The 18,794-nt window shown below is 47.5% G+C and overlaps 1 protein-coding gene and 1 long non-coding RNA gene across 2 annotated transcripts in view; one reads left to right on the top strand and one right to left on the bottom strand.

Annotated features, from left to right (window-relative positions):
- Positions 1–18,794, top strand: part of LOC148684498 (maestro heat-like repeat family member 5) — a 439,917-nt gene that overhangs the window by 178,789 nt on the left and 242,334 nt on the right. The window lies entirely within an intron of this gene.
- LOC148684503 (uncharacterized) lies at positions 216–6,320 on the bottom strand. The gene is made up of 4 exons (XR_015945972.1): positions 5,720–6,320; positions 4,217–4,321; positions 2,125–2,320; positions 216–979 (listed from the first exon to the last, which is right to left on the bottom strand). It is a non-coding gene; the product is annotated as an uncharacterized LOC148684503 (long non-coding RNA).

The following is an 18,794-nucleotide window of genomic DNA, read 5'->3' as shown; positions in this document are numbered from 1 at the left end:
AGGGGGGAAATGATGTCAGTGGAAAGGAGCCTCTCTTTCCCCCGGCCTGGGACAACGTAAACAAAGCAAATTCATCAAATTTCTCCAACACCCTTCATGCATCCGAGGATCATATGCTTGATTCACCTGGGGGCCTTCCTCTCTTGCCAGCATTGTATATCGGAAACAAAAATGCTCGGCTTGAAATTGTTTCCAGAATTATTATATATTTACCTCCCTGATGGGGACTCAAGGCGGCTTATATTTATTTATACTTTGCTTACCATTGAATTGTAGAGTTGGAAGGGACCCCGAGGGTCATCCAGTCCAACCCCCTGCAATGCAGGAATCTTTTGCGCAACATGGGGCTCAAACCCACGACCCTGACATTACGAGTCTCATGCTCTATCAACTGAGCTGGAGTCTTGTTCCAATTTTTAGGCCTTTACAGTGCACTCCTCTTGCACCTGTCTAGTTGAGTGCACAGCAGGGGGTGGGTGAGGCTACTTCTGTCTACTAGGAAGACGTTGGGTCAACCAGTCTGTACTAAAGCGATGGTGTCTTTTTCAAGGGCAGCGTCTCACAGCACAGCCCTCGAACATCCCTGCCGAAAGGGATTTTTGCAAGGCTCTGACATGAGCACCGAGATGCAGCTCACTGGCAGCAGCTGAGTGGGAAGAGCACAGGGCAGGAATGAAATTACACCTTCCAGCCTTCCCTTATTCCCCCCCGGAAAAAGTGCACTCTGTTTGTTAGCAAAGAACATAGATTGATGCCTGCTTGCCCGCTCTTGGGCACTGTGGTCACAGCATCCGGCTGACTCGAGTCCAGATTTCGCAGTCTCTGCTCGACGTTCCCGTCGCCCTCACAGTCTGGCTTCCTGTTCCCATCCAGCCGAGGGCGATTGTGAAAGTCAATGAAGATGTTGAAGATGAAAATCCCAAGGAGGCTTCCCAACGTCGGTGCGACCACTGGGACCCACCACCAATCATTTGATGCGCTGAAGGGGGGGGGGGAACTGGTTTGATTCAGTTCTAGGAAAAGCCTAGTCACGAAGAGTCGGACACGACTAAACGACTAGACAACAACAACAACAGGAGAAGCCGAGAGCAGAAACTGAGCTCAGCTGCTCCTTTGACAGCACCACTGGGGCCCACATGGTTCTTTGTAGACCTGGTGGCAGTATTCAAAAGGATCTGGTCCAGGGATGGGCAAGCTGAGACCTTCTTGTTGCTGGATGCCGACTACAGGTGATAGCCATTTTGAGCAGAGGTTTCCTTCCTGACCCCCATGGGTGTTGCCTCATTTTGGGGCCGCTTCCAGGTCAGCAGTGGGGGGGGGATGACCGTGCATCCATTGGACGCACACAAAAAGGTTCCTGCCTGTATCTTCCCCATCCCTGAACTGGACCATCACTTGCCTGTACTGCCCGCCCCTCAGTTACGTCCCTCACAAATGAGCCTTTCATGCAAGGGTGGCCCCTCCAGAGGTTGTGGGAGTGCAACTCCCATCATCCCTGGCTGAGGTGTCTTCAAGGGCAGCCCCAAGTAAAGCGTGTTGCAGCAATCCAGTCTGGAAGTTGCCAGAGCATGGAGCGCAATGGCCAAGGCATAGCTGTCCCAAAGGGGTTCCAGCGGAGCTAGGGGAACAGAAGGGTGCTCCTGGCCATAAAGACCACCTGGCCATCAAGACCTCCCACTCTGCATCCCCAACTACACAAAACAGGATTCGGAATCAATTTATTGCCTCCAGTACAGGAGACCTGTTTCCACCCGCAGCTCTTTTATACTCTCGTTTTGTACTTTTAAAAGGAAGAACTCCTAGGTACACCACAGGGAAGATGGACCAATCTTGCTTTCTCCTGCTGTGGAGGGTAGGAGATGAACCAATGGCTTCAAGTTACAGGAAAGGAGATTCCAATGAAAACCTAAGAAGAACTTTCTGACAGTAAGAGCTCTTCGGGAATAGAACAAACTCCCTCGGAAGGTGGTGGACTCTCCTTCCTTGGAGGTTTGAAAGCAGAGGTTGGCTGGCCACCTGTCCTGGGTGCTTTAGTTGAGATTCCCGCATTGCAGGGGTTGGACTAGATGATGCTCAGGGTCCCTTCCAACTCCCATGATTCTAAGGCAGAGAAAAGGCACTCACTTGCAAGACCTCCAGCCCCCATCCAGCAACGGCTGTGAAGATCCTTGGTGGCAAGCCTCTGTTCATCCCCAAGGACATGCCGATGACCGCAACCAGCAGCCCAACACTCGAGGCATGGGTGCACACTCGAGGAAGAGCACCCGCATTCTTCATTGATGGTGAGGATTCCGATCAATAGCAGAGCTGTAGTGATGAACTGTGGGGATGAGGCAAGAAAGGAAGGAAGGAAGGAAGGATGGGAAAAAGATGGCAGCCCAGAGGCAGAAGAGGCCACTCCAAAACAAGGTGGGGAAAAGATCGGTGGGGGGAGCAATGGGGAACAGCCACTACACCCCCCTTCCCTTGCTTGCTTACCTCTTAACCCAGGGCCGGAAAAACTCTGAATGAACAAAAACAAACCAGCCCAGACTTGAGGAGGCCCAAGGATAATCCTGCCCAACACCAAGAACCCTGCACCTTGGACTTACTCATCCCGTCAGGAGACAGGGGCCGAATGTTTGGTCACTGGCGGAGGAAGAGGAGTGCAGGGGGAGCGCCACGCCACGCCCCTGGGAGCGCGATCCCGGCAGGGTGCCATCGCGGGTGTCTCCCCGCCCGTGCTGGGTGCCCCGCCCCCCGGACGAGCCCCAGCCCCGCCTGCTCTCTGCCCCCCCCCCCCGGGGCTGAAGCATTAAGCTCGGCCACTGTGCTTGGTTCGAAGACTCCTGCATGGTTACACCATAAACCAAAGAATAATAGTCTTTTTATAAACCCCAGTTATCGCATCTGCCACCTGACTATTCTCAACATTTTAAAAAGAATAAGCTCAATTATTTTGTATACCAAACAGAGGAGCAGAGAGGAGGACAAGCCTAATTTTTGCTGCCTTGTTCCTATATTCTTCACAAGGCAATTAGAGAAAGTTCCCTTACGTCTGTCATTTGGGGCTGGCACATCCTATAATATGAAATTCACTACATATCAATGTGGGGTGGCTTCTCTCTGGCTTCAAAGGGCCCAGCCAGCACCCAAGAAGTGGGTGGGTGGCAGCAATAACCACAATACCAATAGACTGCAAGCTGATCAACCAGGGCTGATCTACTGAATCATCTGCCTGCAGAAGAGAACTTCTTGTAGATGAAACATGCGAGAAAATTAAGGCATCGAAAAGTCATCTACAGTACCTTCAAAAGACCTACATTTCTTGACATGGCACTAACTTCTCCTTCTAAGGGTCAATACAGAGAACACACTTTCACACAAACAGGAACCGTCTCTGGGGCTGACAAATATATGTATATATACTGTGTATCATGGGAGCAGAGAGCATGTTGGACTTGCTGTCAACTGGGTTTAGTTGTTAAAATTATCCATGAGATCCCCCCCCCCTTTCTTTAAAAATGTCAGAATATAAAAGCAGGTCAAAGCATGCCAACCAAACTCTGTCTCACCTTCTCTGATACCTCTGAGTAAGGAAGGGCAAATTGGGAGTTAGCTAGGCAGGCAAATGAAGCTCAAAAGCCCGGATCTAATTTGTCAGGAAATCAGTGCGTACAATGAAATGATTCACTGTTTGATCTACTCCCAGGGTAGGGCCAGAAGGAACATGATGCCACGACCTTTGGGAAGCTGAGCAGGTCTAGGTCTGGTTAGTGCTGGGTGGGAGACTGCCTGAGAAGCACAGGTGCATGTACGCTACCTTGGGCTCCAGGATGAAAGAGAAGGCTATATGTAAGGAAATAAACATGTAAATATGGGCAGCTAGAGGTCAAACGTTGCTAAATGGCAGCTTTAAGCCATTTCTCTAGCTCTAGGAGGAGTACCTAAAGGCTGGCTGCCAACCTGTGAAAATGAGATGATGGTGCCTAAAAGCACGCCGTGATTTTTCCAGCCCCCCTAAAGGACCTGAAAAGGTTGTATCCTGAAGTTAGCATTTGAACCCTCTCCCCAAAGTTACAAACAGAGCCCCAATCTCCTTTTATAACCGGTTGCTCCAAAGTCGCTGAGACAAGGGTGCATGTGCCGTATGCACAGAGTGAATCTGGATCAGGTCCTGGCCTAATTCACTACCCAACAAGTCAAGTGAAATGGGGCAACCATTCAAAGATCATACCTGGGACCTAGACAGGTGGCTGCGCTGCTCTTCATCAGAAACTGAATGCAATTTCATTCAAGGAAAGCAAGGGCAAAAGGTTCGTTCTATTCTACATTTTACAGCCTGAAAAATCAAAAGAGAAAGTTCAGAAGCAGCGGAACACTGACCGGGAGACTCCCAAAGCCGACATTTCTGTCAACCCACTTTGTTATTACTCTGAAACAGACCTCTTTTAAAAAGGCCCTGTAACTAGCTCAATCACGGAGATAATGAGCCACATTTATTTCTATTAGCCTTGATTATAAAAGCAACTCCTGGAGGCTATATATTCGATGCATGCTCCTCAGACTCTGATTGTGGACACAGACAGACTAAGCTTTACATGCACACATGTTTTGAAAAGCTATCTGGGGCTCTTTCAAGCAGGTACTGGTTTTTGGGGGATCAGGAGAGAAATCTAGGTAGAAGAAGAGGAGGAGGAGGAGGAGTTTGGATTTGATACCCTGCTTTATCACTACCCTAAGGCAGGCATCCCCAAACTTTGGCCCTCCAGATGTTTTGGACTACAATTCCCATCATCCCTGACCACTGGTCGTTAGCTAGGGATCATGGGAGTTGTAGGCCAAAACATCTGGAGTGCCGAAGTTTGCCTATGCCTGCCCTAAGGAGTCTCAAAGCGGCTCACAATCTCCTTTCCCTCCCTCCCTCCCCACAACAAACCCTCTGTGAGGTGAGCGAGGCTGAGAGACCTCAGAGAAGTGTGACTGACTAGCCCAAGGTCACCCAGCAGCTGCATGCGGAGGATTGCGAACCCGGTTCCCCAGATTACGAGTCCACTGCTCTTAACCACACCACCACACAGGCTCTCTCCAGACTGCGTATCTTTAGCAGTCATCTATAAACTCACAGTAAATTCAATTAAGGTAATTACAGCCCATTGCCAAGTATTGGCAGCAAGTTACATCCCAGACGTTGTTCTCTGCACATCGTCTCTTCTAGATGCGGAAGGCTCAGAGGGGAGCAACCAAATTGGAGACTAGAATCCATTTGGAAAGGTTTAGTGTAAATACATCAGCCAAAGTTAGTTCATAAAAGATGTGAGCATAATAATACCAAACAGAAATCAACAAGAGATTATATATAGTATAAATGAATCTTGGGGAACAGCACAGTATATGTGAATAATGAGAGAAAGGAACAGTTTATGCAGATAATGCTATATCAATTACAGGGGGGGATAGCACATGATTCAGGTAGGTAGCAGTGTTGGTCTGACGCAATCAAAATATATACGGTATTAAAAATTGCCCAGTTGTCCAGTAGCACTAGTTTCTCCCACCGCCGCTTCTCGCAGCGCAAAGCTGGCATGGGGTGCATTTTCCGAGGCTTCCAAGGCTGCACCCCATGTCGGCTTTGCACTGCGACTTTCTCAGGGAGCATGTGCAGAGAGCCGCCTCCGTCCGGGGCTGCTTCCTCTTCGAGTCCCAGGGCTGCTGGCTGGAGTAAGGCCCGTCTCTTTACCTCAGGAGGGAGGGGGAACGAGGGCCAAGGCTGGTGTGGTTCCTGAGCATGTGCAGAGAGCCGCCTCCGTCCGGGGCTGCTTCCTCTTCGAGTCCCAGGGCTGCTGGCTGGAGTAAGGCCCGTCTCTTTACCTCAGGAGGGAGGGGGAACGAGGGCCAAGGCTGGCGTGGTTCCTGAGCATGTGCAGAGAGCCGCCTCCGTCCGGGGCTGCTTCCTCTTCGAGTCCCAGGGCTGCTGGCTGGAGTAAGGCCCGTCTCTTTACCTCAGGAGGGAGGGGGAACGAGGGCCAAGGCTGGCGTGGTTCCTGAGCATGTGCAGAGAGCCGCCTCCGTCCGGGGCTGCTTCCTCTTCGAGTCCCAGGGCTGCTGGCTGGAGTAAGGCCCGTCTCTTTACCTCAGGAGGGAGGGGGAACGAGGGCCAAGGCTGCCCTGGTTCCTGAGCATGTGCAGAGAGCCGCCTCCGTCCGGGGCTGCTTCCTCTTCGAGTCCCAGGGGTGCCTCCATTGCTACCTCTGCACAGAGTCTGGGGGGTCCCTTGGGGAAGGGGAGAGGCTAGGGAGGCCGACGAGAATGACCGAGGGCCAGGCATTACTCGCCATCTTGAACTAACCGCCAACCGTCAACTCCAACGCCTCTCCGCCCGGCCACGCCCCCAGCGCCCCACTCTCGACTCCCATTGGCTGACGGGGCCCGGCCTTTGCCCAGATACGGAGTCGGAGGAGCCGGCCAATGGGGAGGACTCGGAACGGTCGGGGGGGGGGGGAGAGAGAAAGGGAGGAGGAGGAGCCGGCCAATGGGGAGGACTCGGAAAGGGCGGGGGGGGGGAGAAAGGGAGGAGGAGGAGTCGGCCAATGGGGAGGACTCGGAAAGGGCGGGGGGGAGAAAGGGAGGAGGAGGAGGAGGAGGAGCCGGCTCTCCCATTGCCCTCTGGGAGTCGTAGTGCCTGCTCTCCATTCCCCCTATAGAACACAAGTTGTACAGGCCCAGGCAAACTCGGCCCTCCCGATGTTTTGGGACTACAGTTCCCATCATCCCTGACCACTGGTCCTGGTAGCTAGATGAGTACAGAAGAGCCCTGCCTGGACCAGACCAGAATATAGTAGCTTCTCAAGAAATCTACTGCCTCTGTATCAGGATCAGAAGCTGAGACCCACCTGTATACATTTGAACCGATGAGATTTCTTTCTTTCTCTTCTTCACTTTCACTCCCTCCACCTTTTGATACATGAAATTCTTCTTCTAATAAAATGGATTCCTTGGGGTGACTGTGTGTATCTTAAACCTTTTGGGAAACTCCTCCAGGCCTGTTTGAGGTCCCTCTCCCCCCGGACACCCTTCTTTCCTGGAGGCAGCAGGTGCATTGGGGCGGAGGGGGACCCACGGAGGCAGGGCAAAAACTGCCAGCAAGAGGGGGGCGGGGGCGGGGGCTGGACTCCCCACAAATGACCCCTGGGTGCCTCGGTCCCAGCACAGGTGCAGAGCAGCAGCCAGAGCCCGACCGAGGCTGCCTTTGCAGCAGAGCCCCCTGCAAGACTGAAGTCTGCAATGGAAACCGTGCAAGGCCTCTGGGTGCTGTTCTTCATCAACTGGGACCATTTATAACCGGCTCTTCATCGTGATAGATCTCAGGATGGATGGGGTACAGAACACAAATGACGTCAAGCAAAGGGCTCAGGGACCCGAGCTCTGTCTCTCAAGCAAAAGGTCCCAGGTTCAATCTGAGGAATAGGGTGAGCCTGTGACCTGGATTCAGGAAATCAAGTATTTACCATCACAAAAGAATAGCCAGGCTGCCCAGCGGAAGCAATCAGTGACCATTATCAGGTATCCTGGCAGGCAGGATTTCTGCTGCAGACCGCCTCCTTCTGCGATGTATGTATGATGTTTTTGGGGTGGTCTTGGGCAATTTCAAAGGTCTATATAAGGGCTCGGGCACCATTTTTCAGAGTTCTCCCTCCTGTGTGGTGAGTGGGGACCCTGTTGCAACAGTTCCTTTAATAAAAATCAGGCCGACTAGCCGCTTTGTGGTTGGCCTCTGTTATTTTCTCCTACCACCCCTACCACTTAAGGACTCTATATGGGCCCTTGGATACCCCATAAGGGAAAAGGAGCCGTTTTTCCTTATAACAGCTGGGAGAGAGCTCTGCCTGGAGAGCTGCTGCCAGTCAGTGCAGGCAATACACTGTCCGCAGTCTCGCTTTCTCTCTTCCTAAAACCACACAGAACACATGGGAGCTCTGAATCTGCCTGGAACTGCTCCTCTTCTGGGTGGCTCTTCTGTCAAGGCCCACAAAGGCCTCTTGGGTCCAGTCCAAAGGATGCCGGACTCGGTGCCAGGCATGTTTCCAAGGGGAGAATGTGCACAGTCGTGGCCCTGGCAGCCCTGGCAGGACCCACAGCCTCTGAGCTTGGAGGGGAAGAAGATAAGAGAAGAAGAACCTGCTGGATCCGGCCAACGCTCCTGTGAGAACAGGATGCTGGACTCAATGGGCCACTGGCTTCATCCAGCAGGCTCTTCTGAGAAAAGGTAAAGGACCCCTGGATGGTTAAGTCCAGTCAAAGGTGACTATGAGGTTGCAGCGCTCATCTTGCTTTTCAGGCCGAAGGACCTGGCGTTTGTCTGCAGACAGCTTTCCAGGTCATGTGGCCACCATGACTAAACCGCTTCTGGTGCAATGGAACACCGTGACGGAAACCAGAGCGCACGGAAACGCAGTTTACCCTCCTGCCGCAGAGGTGCCTATTTATCTACTTGCACTGGTGTGCTTTAAACTGCTAGGTTGGCAGGAGCTGGGGCAGAGCAATGGCAGCTCACCCTGTCGCGGGGATTCGAACCGCCGACCTTCTGATTGGCAAGCCCAAGAAGCTCAGTGGTTTAGACCACAGCGCCACCCGCAGCGCCACAACTAATCCCCTCGCAGACATCCCTGCCTGCCATCAGCTGCAGGGCTGGCGGGGGCAAAGAACTTTCCTTTTCTGAAACTGAAGCCAAGGATGCTGCCGAGCAGCCAGACAGCCATCTCCATGCAGAGCATTTGGGGCTGCTGCCTCTCTTGCAAAATTGCCTTCCTTCTTCCTTCTTCAATCTGCTTCCTTCTCAGCCCAGATAGTTTTGGCCTCTTCCCTGTTCCTACCACCGGGGAGGAGCATAGCATATTGTCCTCTATACAGTAGTACCATGGCGTGACCCCATGGACGAGAGCACGCCAGGCACTCCTGTCTTCCACTGCCTCCCGCAGTTTGGGGCCATTCCATTGTCACGGGTGGGACACTTGGACCATGTTTTTTGGTATTCACACATGTGTAAGAATGTAAATATACATAAAAATTAACAACCAAAATTTGAACTATGTTCTTAATAAGATACTGAACATTTTACTAATTTTTTAATATTTTTATGGATATTTTTGACAATTTTATTAAATGTTAAAGCATTGTCACGGGTGGGACAAAAAAGCACATGGAGCTTGAGATAAGTTTGATTTATGGAAAAACTCTGTGAGTTGGGAGTTGAATCAATTATAAACTCAGCATATCTGTTTAAATCAATGTTTATTGGTTACAACTATGCAATCAGAAATTTAGGTTAAGAAATTTAATGCAACAAAATTAAGGAAAAAATGCTGTCACAGGTGGGAAAATGAAATGTCACGGGTGGGACGCGTCTGACATACACTCGATTTAACATACAATTAAGGTTGTTAAAAATGGAATAATTACAAAAAAAACCACCTTTTGCTATTACTATACTTACTATCTACCATAGCCTACAAAGTATAATGTTGTATTTACTAAAATTAAAATCTATTAAAAATATTTTCTTCTAGTCCAGGGGTCCCCAGACTTACCGGCGTTTGGGCCGGTTCCCACCGCGCCGATCGCGCAGCGGGCCGGAGGGCGGGGGAGCACGCGCCTGTGCGGGCCGGCGGGCGGGGGAGTGCGCGCCCGTGCGCATGCGCACGGGCGCTTACTGGCGCGGCGGCACGCTTCCCGGGTGGAAAAAGCGCCGAAAATCCGTTGTGCGCATGCGCGTGGGCCTCCCCCGACCCGGAAGTGCACCAGAAATGACTTCTTCCGGGTCGGGAGAGGCCCATACGCATGCGCAGAAAGGATTTTCGACGCTTTTATCCCAACCCGGAGGAGCGCTGCCGCGCTGCGCGCCGTAAGAGCGGGCGGCGGGGGTTGTCGCGGGCCGGATTGGCAGGCTAATTGGGCCGCATCCGGCCCCCGGGCTGTAGTCTGGGGACCCCTGTTCTAGTCCATCTCTGGGCCAATCAACCACTTTCAAACACATCTACATTTTCAGTAAATTCATAAAAAATGTTCCTTCTGACTCATTTAACATTAGGTTGGGGTAAGATACTAAGAATATGTTCAAACTGCACATATGATATGTCTTTTTCATCAACTTGAAACAGCTTTCGAGAATTGTTAACTGCTCGCATACACATCACCTTGACTTCTCCATCATCTTCAACATTACTTTGGCATATTGCAGCATATCTATATTTAGTAGGCCTGGTTCTTTGTCTTTTTGTAGTTGTTTCAAATTCAACTAAAACATATGTCCCAATAGTCACTCCATCAACGAACGGCTTCACTCCAACCACCGGCACATCTGTTTCATTTGTACAACTTGCTACACCATCTTGTTTTTCTGTGTCACTATCAGAATCTCTGTAAACATCAGAAACTTTTAACTTGAACAGTTCTGTGAAGACTACGTGGGTGGACTTTTGAAAAGAAGGTCCATAAACTAAACTTCTTTTGTCTTTAGCTTTAAAAAAATGGTTGGACTGCACGTTTGGAATCTTCCTCACCAAAGTCCAGCGCTCATCTAGCATCGCCATATTTGCACTGATATCAGTAGGTGTTAAAAGGACAAACTTCACTCTCGGTACTGCTTTTTCAGCACACTTAACAAAATCTGAGGCTGAATTGATTACTACTCTCCTTTGTTTCACTGCATTCCAAATTGCTTGCTTAGTTAATCCACCAATCCCATCCACGGCACCCTTGCCGTGGGATGTAGCAAAAAAAACAACAACCATTCCCCATCAACACCAAAGTCTTCAGGCATAAAACACAGATTGGACAGTGTGTACTTATTTTTGAACTGACCAGCACACCCATCAGAAAAGATTTTGACCTTTGTCAGTCTGTTAAATTCTTTCTTAAGTTCTTCAATTATGGCTTTTAGGCATGCATATACTGAGTATTTGTCGTGGGTTAAGTGATCCGAAACCACGGCAAAAGAACGTACTTCGCCTTGAGTCCAAGCGCAACCAGTAATTACTGTGATTTGGTTGTGGGTCCACTGTGCACTTTGGATTTCAGCTTGCGATGTTGCCAAATAGTTTTCAGCAAAATCCACTTGAAGAATCACCTCATCATCAGCTACTGTGTCCTTCATATTTTTGAAAGCTTTAGCTTGTAATCGCTTTACAAAGAAGTGCTTCTTAAATTTACTAAATTGATTTTGTAGCTCATTGACAGCTTCTTCTATGGTTCCTTTTGCTTCAAAAACCTTAGGCCGGCTAGAACAGTCATCTTTCCATTGCTTCCAGAAAATCTCAGACAACATGTTTAAGTCTTCATCAATTAGGGTGTGCAAATTAAGTACACACTTTTTGCATTCACCATTCATGCATTTTTCATTTTCCAAATCACAACAAGTAAGGCTCAAAAGATCAGAATGTGTGGAAGGGAAAAAAATGTCTTCCCTACTTATGGCTTCAATTAGGAAATTGAAATTAGCGTGGTATTTGCAAACACAAACATTGTGTGGCATTTGAGAAGCTAAGTCAATATTTTTAGGCCTCAGTTCATAAAATTTTGATTTGCTGATTTCAACTGTTGGGTTATCAATCTTAAATAAGGCATAGGCCTCTTGGACTGTCATATTCATATGCCGCTTTTGGATTTTGATTCTTTTTCCACTTGTTGGATCTTTAATAGATTTGACATCCTTAATTCCTGGTGCCTGCCTGCTAATATCATCTGAATTATAAAACTCATGGACCTTTGAGATATTATCTTGTGAAACAGAACTTTTGGTGTTCTGTTTAGGGCTTTTATCAAATAGTGTTTTTGGCGCTTGACGTGAACTCTCATACACAAGCTTTCGTACCACGGCTATTCTTTTCCGTGGACTTAATGGCAACACTCTTTTAACTTTGGTAACAGCCTTTCCAAGAGATTGTGGGCATTTAAATGACCCAATCTCTGGAATAGTAGTGTCGCCAATTGGCCTAGATTCTTTTTCTTTTATCTTTTGTCTGTACTTTCTTTTGCGCTCAGTTTCTTTCCGTCTGTATTCCATAAGTGATTTTGCAGACAAATTCTTTACCAACTTCATCTTTTCTCGCCTCTTCTTATCTCTGACCCTCTCCTTTTCTTTGAAGCTTTCACATTTGTTTTTATCTTGTTTTAGTTTTTCACGCAGCTTTCTCATACGTTCTGCAGATGTAGTCTTCCCCATTTTGTGTATTGATTCAAAGGTTATATTATCTGTATTACTGTATGTATTCGCATTAGGGTAAAGTAACGGTAACTGCCTTTATGTTCCAGAAGGAACAGCTACCATTGGTTCATTCAAGCAGCTGCATTTGGCTCCTTAGTCTTATTGGTTTCCACCAAAAGACAGTTTTGTGATTGCTTGAGATTGTTCCCTCCAAAATGTATCCTTTTCTAGCTAGTTCCCCTCTCCTCAGTCCCTCAGTCTTGTTTGCCAGAATAAAGAATTATTACATGAGGAATCTGTCTCCTGTCTGCAGAGAGCTGAAATCACTAACTCAAGCTACAACATTGAAAACTGTCACGGGTGGGACAGAAAAAGAATTATTAAAATTTCATGGTGTTTACATTAATTAACTGCATTTTTATTATTGATAGGTGTGTTATACTCTAATACATACTCCCACAATAAAACAAACATAACCTATAAATTAGTTTTATCACAAAATAAACTTTTGTACCTTTTGCTGTCACGGGTGGGACACTGAAACAGCATCCCATTCAATAATAAAAATAAAATAGAAATAACTTACCTATTTAAAAATTTTCAAGTCCAATGTGTAGACAAAGTTCTTCACTTTAATAATATACCAACAATGACAACCACAATTTTTGTTTATCTTTAAAAAATAATGCCAACCTAAATGAACAAAATTAAGCTACACAATCAGAAAAGTGATACTGAAACTTCAAGCTCAAATTTCTCATGAAAAAAATAATTTCAAATTCTTTTTTTCTTTGGAATATTGAACTTTAATATGTTTAGTTAATGAAACTATAAGTAAAATAAGTATATTTTAAAAATATTTTTTTGCTTGTCAGGCTCATTTTTCATGGAATGGCCCTTTGGTCAAACTCATGTTCGTAGCTTTGAGAACACTGTCCAACCATCTCGTCCTCTGTCGTCCCCTTCTCCTAGTGCCCTCAATCTTTCCCAACATCAGGGTCTTTTCCAAGGATTCTTCTCTTCTCATGAGGTGGCCAAAGTATTGGAGCCTCAGCTTCATGGTCTGTCCTTCCAGGGAGCACTCAGGACTGATTTTCTTCAGAATGGATAGGTTTGATCTTCTTGCAGTCCATGGGACTCTCAAGAGTCTCCTCCAGCACCATAATTCAAAAGCATCAATTCTTCGGCGATCAGCCTTCTTTATGGTCCAGCTCTCACTTCCATACATCACTACTGGGAAAACCATAGCTTTAACTATACGGACCTTTGTCGGCAAGGTGATGTCTCTGCTTTTTAAGATGTTGTCTAGGTTTGTCATTGCTTTTCTCCCAAGAAGCAGGCGTCTTTTAATTTCGTGACTGCTGTCACCATCTGCAGTGATCAAGGAGCCCAAGAAAGTAAAATCTCTCACTGCCTCCATTTCTTCCCCTTCTATTTGCCAGGAGGTGATGGGACCAGTGGCCATGATCTTGGTTTTTTTGATGTTGAGCTTCAGACCACATTTTGCGCTCTCCTCTTTCACCCTCATTAAAAGGTTCTTTAATTCCTCCTCACTTTCTGCCATCAAGGTTGTGTCATCTGCATATCTGAGGTTGTTGATATTTCTTCCGGCAATCTTCATTCCGGCTTGGGATTCATCTAGTCCAGCCTTTCGCATGATGAATTCTGCATATAAGTTAAATAAGCAGGGAGACAATATACAATAGACAACCTTGTCGTACTCCTTAAGCCTCTGCTTAAAGACCTCCAAAGAAGGAGACTCCACCACACTCCTTGGTAGCAAATTCCACTGCCGAACAGCTCTTACTGTCAGGAAGTTCTTCCTAATGTTTAGGTGGAATCTTCTTTCTTGTAGTTTGAATCCATTGCTCCGTGTCTGCTTCTCTGGAGCAGCAGAAAACAACCTTTCTCCCTCCTCTATATGACATCCTTTTATATATTTGAACATGGCTATCATATCACCCCTTAACCTTCTCTTCCCCAGGCTAAACATACCCAGCTCCCTAAGCCGTTCCTCATAAGGCATCGTTTCCAGGCCTTTGACCATTTTGGTTGCCCTCTTCTGGACACGTTCCAGCTTGTCAGCGTCCTTCTTGAACTGTGCTGCCCAGAACTGGACACAGTACTCCAGGTGAGGTCTGACCAGAGCAGAATACAGTGGTATATCAAATGCATATCAAATCCTCTTTGGCAGTTCCAGAATTTAATACCTCATCAAAATCTACCTTTAAAGAATAATTCTGTAAACTTAACCTATTCTCTATATCAGGCATCCCCAATCTGCGGCCCTCCAGATGTTTTGGCCTACAACTCCCATGATCCCTAGGTAACAGGACCTGTGGTCAGGGAACATGGGAATTGTAGTCCAAAACATCTGGAGGGCCGAAGTTTGGGGATGCCTGCTCTATATTTACACCGACAGCCTCTAACCCTTTCCCTAAAGGATATTAAGTATTAGAATAATTTCCAAGATATAACTTACATTTCCTCCACCTCCTCTTCTTCCGGGTCGCAGAGTCTCCCTGTCAGTTTGGCGAGTTCCATAAAGTCCATCATCTTCATTTGCCAATTTATCTATAGTTGGTATGTCTTGACTCTTCCAATTCTTCACAGCAGTTGCGGCATACAGAAAGAATGTAGTGTCCCTTGGGGGGGATTTCCTCCCCTACTTCTGTATTCCCAGTAAAAATTTACAATTTACAGAAGTCCACTAAGGGGGAAGTGCAATATCAAACAGCAAGCACTTTCACTGCAGCACTGGATACAGTACCGGTGCAGTATATGGTTACCTGATAAAGACCACCTTGTATCTCAAAGTAACAATGCTAGCCAATGGCAGTCGGGAGCAGAAGTAGGACCAATGGCCAAGACTTCCTCTCCAGCCTTCCGTGTGATATTTGGGGAAGATGGAGCTCCTTGACAGCTGCCATCCAGAGGAGGAACAGGGCGGTTCCACACTAACACACATGGCAGGTCGCTGACATTTGGGGAGAAGGATGCTAGAAGTTGCCCAGGGAGACTCCTCCATCTTCCTAGCCCAGCTGAGTCTCTGTGCTGTGCAGCTGGAAGGGGATGCAAAATCTGTGGGGTCGGGTCCCTCTTGGAAACAGAAATCCCCCCCCTGAATCCTCCAGGAATGCCTGCAGCATTGCACCTGCTTCCTCTAGGGATGCCCTGGGGTGTTTGTAGGAAGGGGATGGGCTGCATCTCCATGGATAATGTGGTTCTGCCCCATTCTTGAGGGGAACATGGTTGGCAAAGGCCGAAAGCTGAGGCACCAAAGAGATGACCCCCAGCATCTCCCGGCTCTGCAAAAGTCCCCTTCCCCTGCAGTTGTGCCTTCTCAAGCTGTGTCCACTCAGAGATGTTCTCCTCCCACCTGGGTGGGCCATTCATATCCAAATTCTGTGTGCCTGCAATTGGCCCACAAGGGCTCACTTTGAAGACTCACTCCCCACATTGCCATTCGTCCCTCCCATCATCATCATCATCATCTGTCAAACTTGGGGGAATGGGCTTCCTCCCACCTGGCAGTAAATAAGAAGATCCAACGAAAGGAATGTCTGTCCAGTTATATTCTTTAATAATTACAGGGAGGGGGAAAAGAACATGTCTCCTAGAAATGAGAGTGTTTTCCCAATTAAGGCACACTGCCCGCGTTGCTGACTCTCGAAAATCATTGTACAAAATTTTGGGTTGAATATAAAGACCTGTTAGAACCAAAAACTCCCGGATGGACCTCACCAGTAGAAGCCATGAGTGGAAAGGAACAAAAATATGGAAAACCATTGGGCAACATACCAAATATTATTAAAAGAAGAAGAGGACAAATTAAAACTAAAAAAATGAAGACATCCAAATGTATGTAAATGATTGGTTCCAATACTTTCAAATAAATGAATATTTGGGTAAGGATAGACAAAAAGGATTGTCTAAATAAATATCAAAACAGGAAGAGAAATTAGTAATTGCAAAAGGAAAATTTATATCCAACATGTACAATCTCCTTCTCGATTGGGAAGTGAAAGAAGAGGAGGTCAAAGCAGTTATGATTCGTTGGGCACAGGACCTTGGGCATAACATACCTACGTGGGATTGGGAACGATTAGGAATGTACGACACCCTGGACTCAGTCATTCAAACAGTTACGCTGAGACTCAGTTAAATCGTCCTGTACCCTAGAGCCCCTCTTTTCAAGTTTCTCTAGATCAGGCTTCCTCAACCTTGGCCCGTTCAATGTTTTGAGACTACAATTCCCATCATCCCTGACCACTGGTCCTGCTAGCTGGGAGTTGTAGGCCAAAAACATCGGGAGGGCCGAGGTTGAGGAAGCCTGGTCTAGATCACGGAGCCCCAATTGGTGGAACAGTGTGATAGATGGGTTGGAATTAGGTGGAACGAAGGAAGATTTGGGTTTAAATTGCAAGAAAGGAGGGAAACGGCTCGCCTAAGTCAATGGATAGTGAAAAGGCCTAAAGTTTGACCCGCAGCAATGCAGAACAGGGGCAGCCACCCGGAAGTCCCTGCTCCATGTGACACGCCTCCTCCAAAGGAGGGGTAGGGTAGGGGGGAGACCCTGGCCTCGTAGGATGCAGGCCTTGCCAAGGGGAACCCAAAAGGGATCCTGCAAGAAAGGAAATGGCCTGAAGTTAGACATTGAAATCTAGGCCATTTCCGGAGGCGTTTGAACCCGGTCTAACCTGTGTCCTTTGACTCCAAGTCTGTGCGGATGGAACCCAGGGAGGGGCCTGGAGGGCAGGAAGGTCAGCTGGAAGGGGCTGCTTTCCCCCTTGAAAGCCTGACGCTCTGGGACTTCCGGTCTGCCGCGCTGGAAAATGGAGGCGCAGAAACCTCGCGCTGCGAGGTTTCTGGCATCGCGGAGGGGGGGGAAATCCGCGGGGGCACGCGGATCCCCGTAAATACCCCTGGTTGAACGTCCAGGGGGCAAATTTTGCCTGGCGGAGCTCCAGAAAGCGACTCCTCAGCTGCCCAGGAAGCCCGCAAGAGCCCCTGAGAGCCAGCCGAGTGGTAGTCGCGGGAGCCATTTTAGGCATACCATCGTTACCTCCAAGAAGCGAAGCTCCGAGCCTCCAACCTGCAGGCGGTGGATTCTTCCTGAAAAAGTTACGATCTGGACGAAGTAAGTTGAAACCAATCAATTTGAAACAAGAATTTGGCAGTGGGAGGCGGAGATTAAAAAGGGAAGTCATCTCCCCCCGATTGAGTAACTAAAGATCGCAGCAAGCTAGAAAACCCAGAAATGCTGTAAAAAGAGCTTTTTCCTGAGGCAGAGTAAAGGAAAAAGTAAGCGGTGTATTTATCTCTGCAAAAGACTGAGATACAGTATGAGAAAAGCCCCCTGCGAGCCTGGAGTCGGGTCAAAGGAAAGATCAGTCAGTCTGCTGATTAACGTCACAATACAAAGGAATGTGTTTGGCTGAATGTGAGAGACTGAGAGCTGTAAACAGTGAGAGGATTTGTTTTGCCTTGAGGCTGCTCAGTATTGACCCTGAGGAAAAGAAGGAGTAAAGAGAGAGATTCTGACCAAGTGGGACTGGCTTTTTGGCTTTTTGCCTATTTGTTCACTTTTCATATATATTGGACTAAAATTTCAACTCCACGGCCTGTCTGTACAAAGATGGAGGAGGTTTTAGACAAAGGATTAGGAGAGAAGGTTCCAGAGAGTGGACAGGAAGTCACACAGTGGGACTTAATATTGGCAACAATTCTGGATCTTACTAAGCAAGTGAGCATCTCCAAGCTTGATGTAAACTTTCTGAGAGAAGAGACTGTCGAGACATTTGTTTTTGACTGTAAAACACAGGATCCAACAGAAATAGAAGATCAGGAGAAGGGAGAAGAAAAAAGATTGGAAGACCAGGACTGTGCTGGAGTGACGCATGTAAAAAACATAGAAGAGGAGAAAGATAATACTGAAGGACAATATGCTGAACCAATGGATTTATTTCCTGAAAAGAACACTGTTCTACTGGTGGGAGGGGTGGAACAGGGAGGGAAAGTAGGAGAAAACACTGTTTCACTGGTGAGAGAAGTGAAACAGGAGAGGGTAAAAGCAAAGAAGCACCCCAAAAAAGAGGTTGGGAAAATCAGCGCCCCGGTGAGAGAGGGGAGGACACAAACAGTTGGGGGGCAGAAAGAGGATGAAAAGGTGCAAAGATACAAAGTGATGGGATTACAGAAGAGGGGGGCAAGAGTTCGGCAAAAGTTGGTATGGGACAGACTAGGGGTGGGTTGAGAGGTTCTGGATTATTTGGTATTGTCTGAAATAATATGGTCTGATCTCGGAATGTATTAAGGATTGTATGAAGAACCTGGCTGATTCATCTGGAGACTTCGATTCCAGGGAAGGGGGGGTGGGAACTTTGTTGTGTGGGTGGAAGTAAATGGGTAATAAATTAGGATGTGAATCTTATATATTTTTGGGTAAGGGAAAGAGACTAGGGATTAGGTAACAATAATTTTGGAGAGAGGATGTTAAGAGAAAAGAGGTTAAAGTACAAGGAGAATGGATAATAGCAATGAAAAAGTTGAAATTTAGAAAAAAGAATGTGAAGTTAGAATGGGAAAATGCGAGAACTATTTTTAACAATAA

Source organism: Zootoca vivipara, chromosome 10, assembly GCF_965207765.1.
Source record: "Zootoca vivipara chromosome 10, rZooViv2.hap1.1, whole genome shotgun sequence".
In the NCBI taxonomy this organism is placed as follows: Eukaryota; Metazoa; Chordata; class Lepidosauria; order Squamata; family Lacertidae; genus Zootoca; species Zootoca vivipara.
This window is presented reverse-complemented; position numbering and strand designations above follow the sequence as displayed.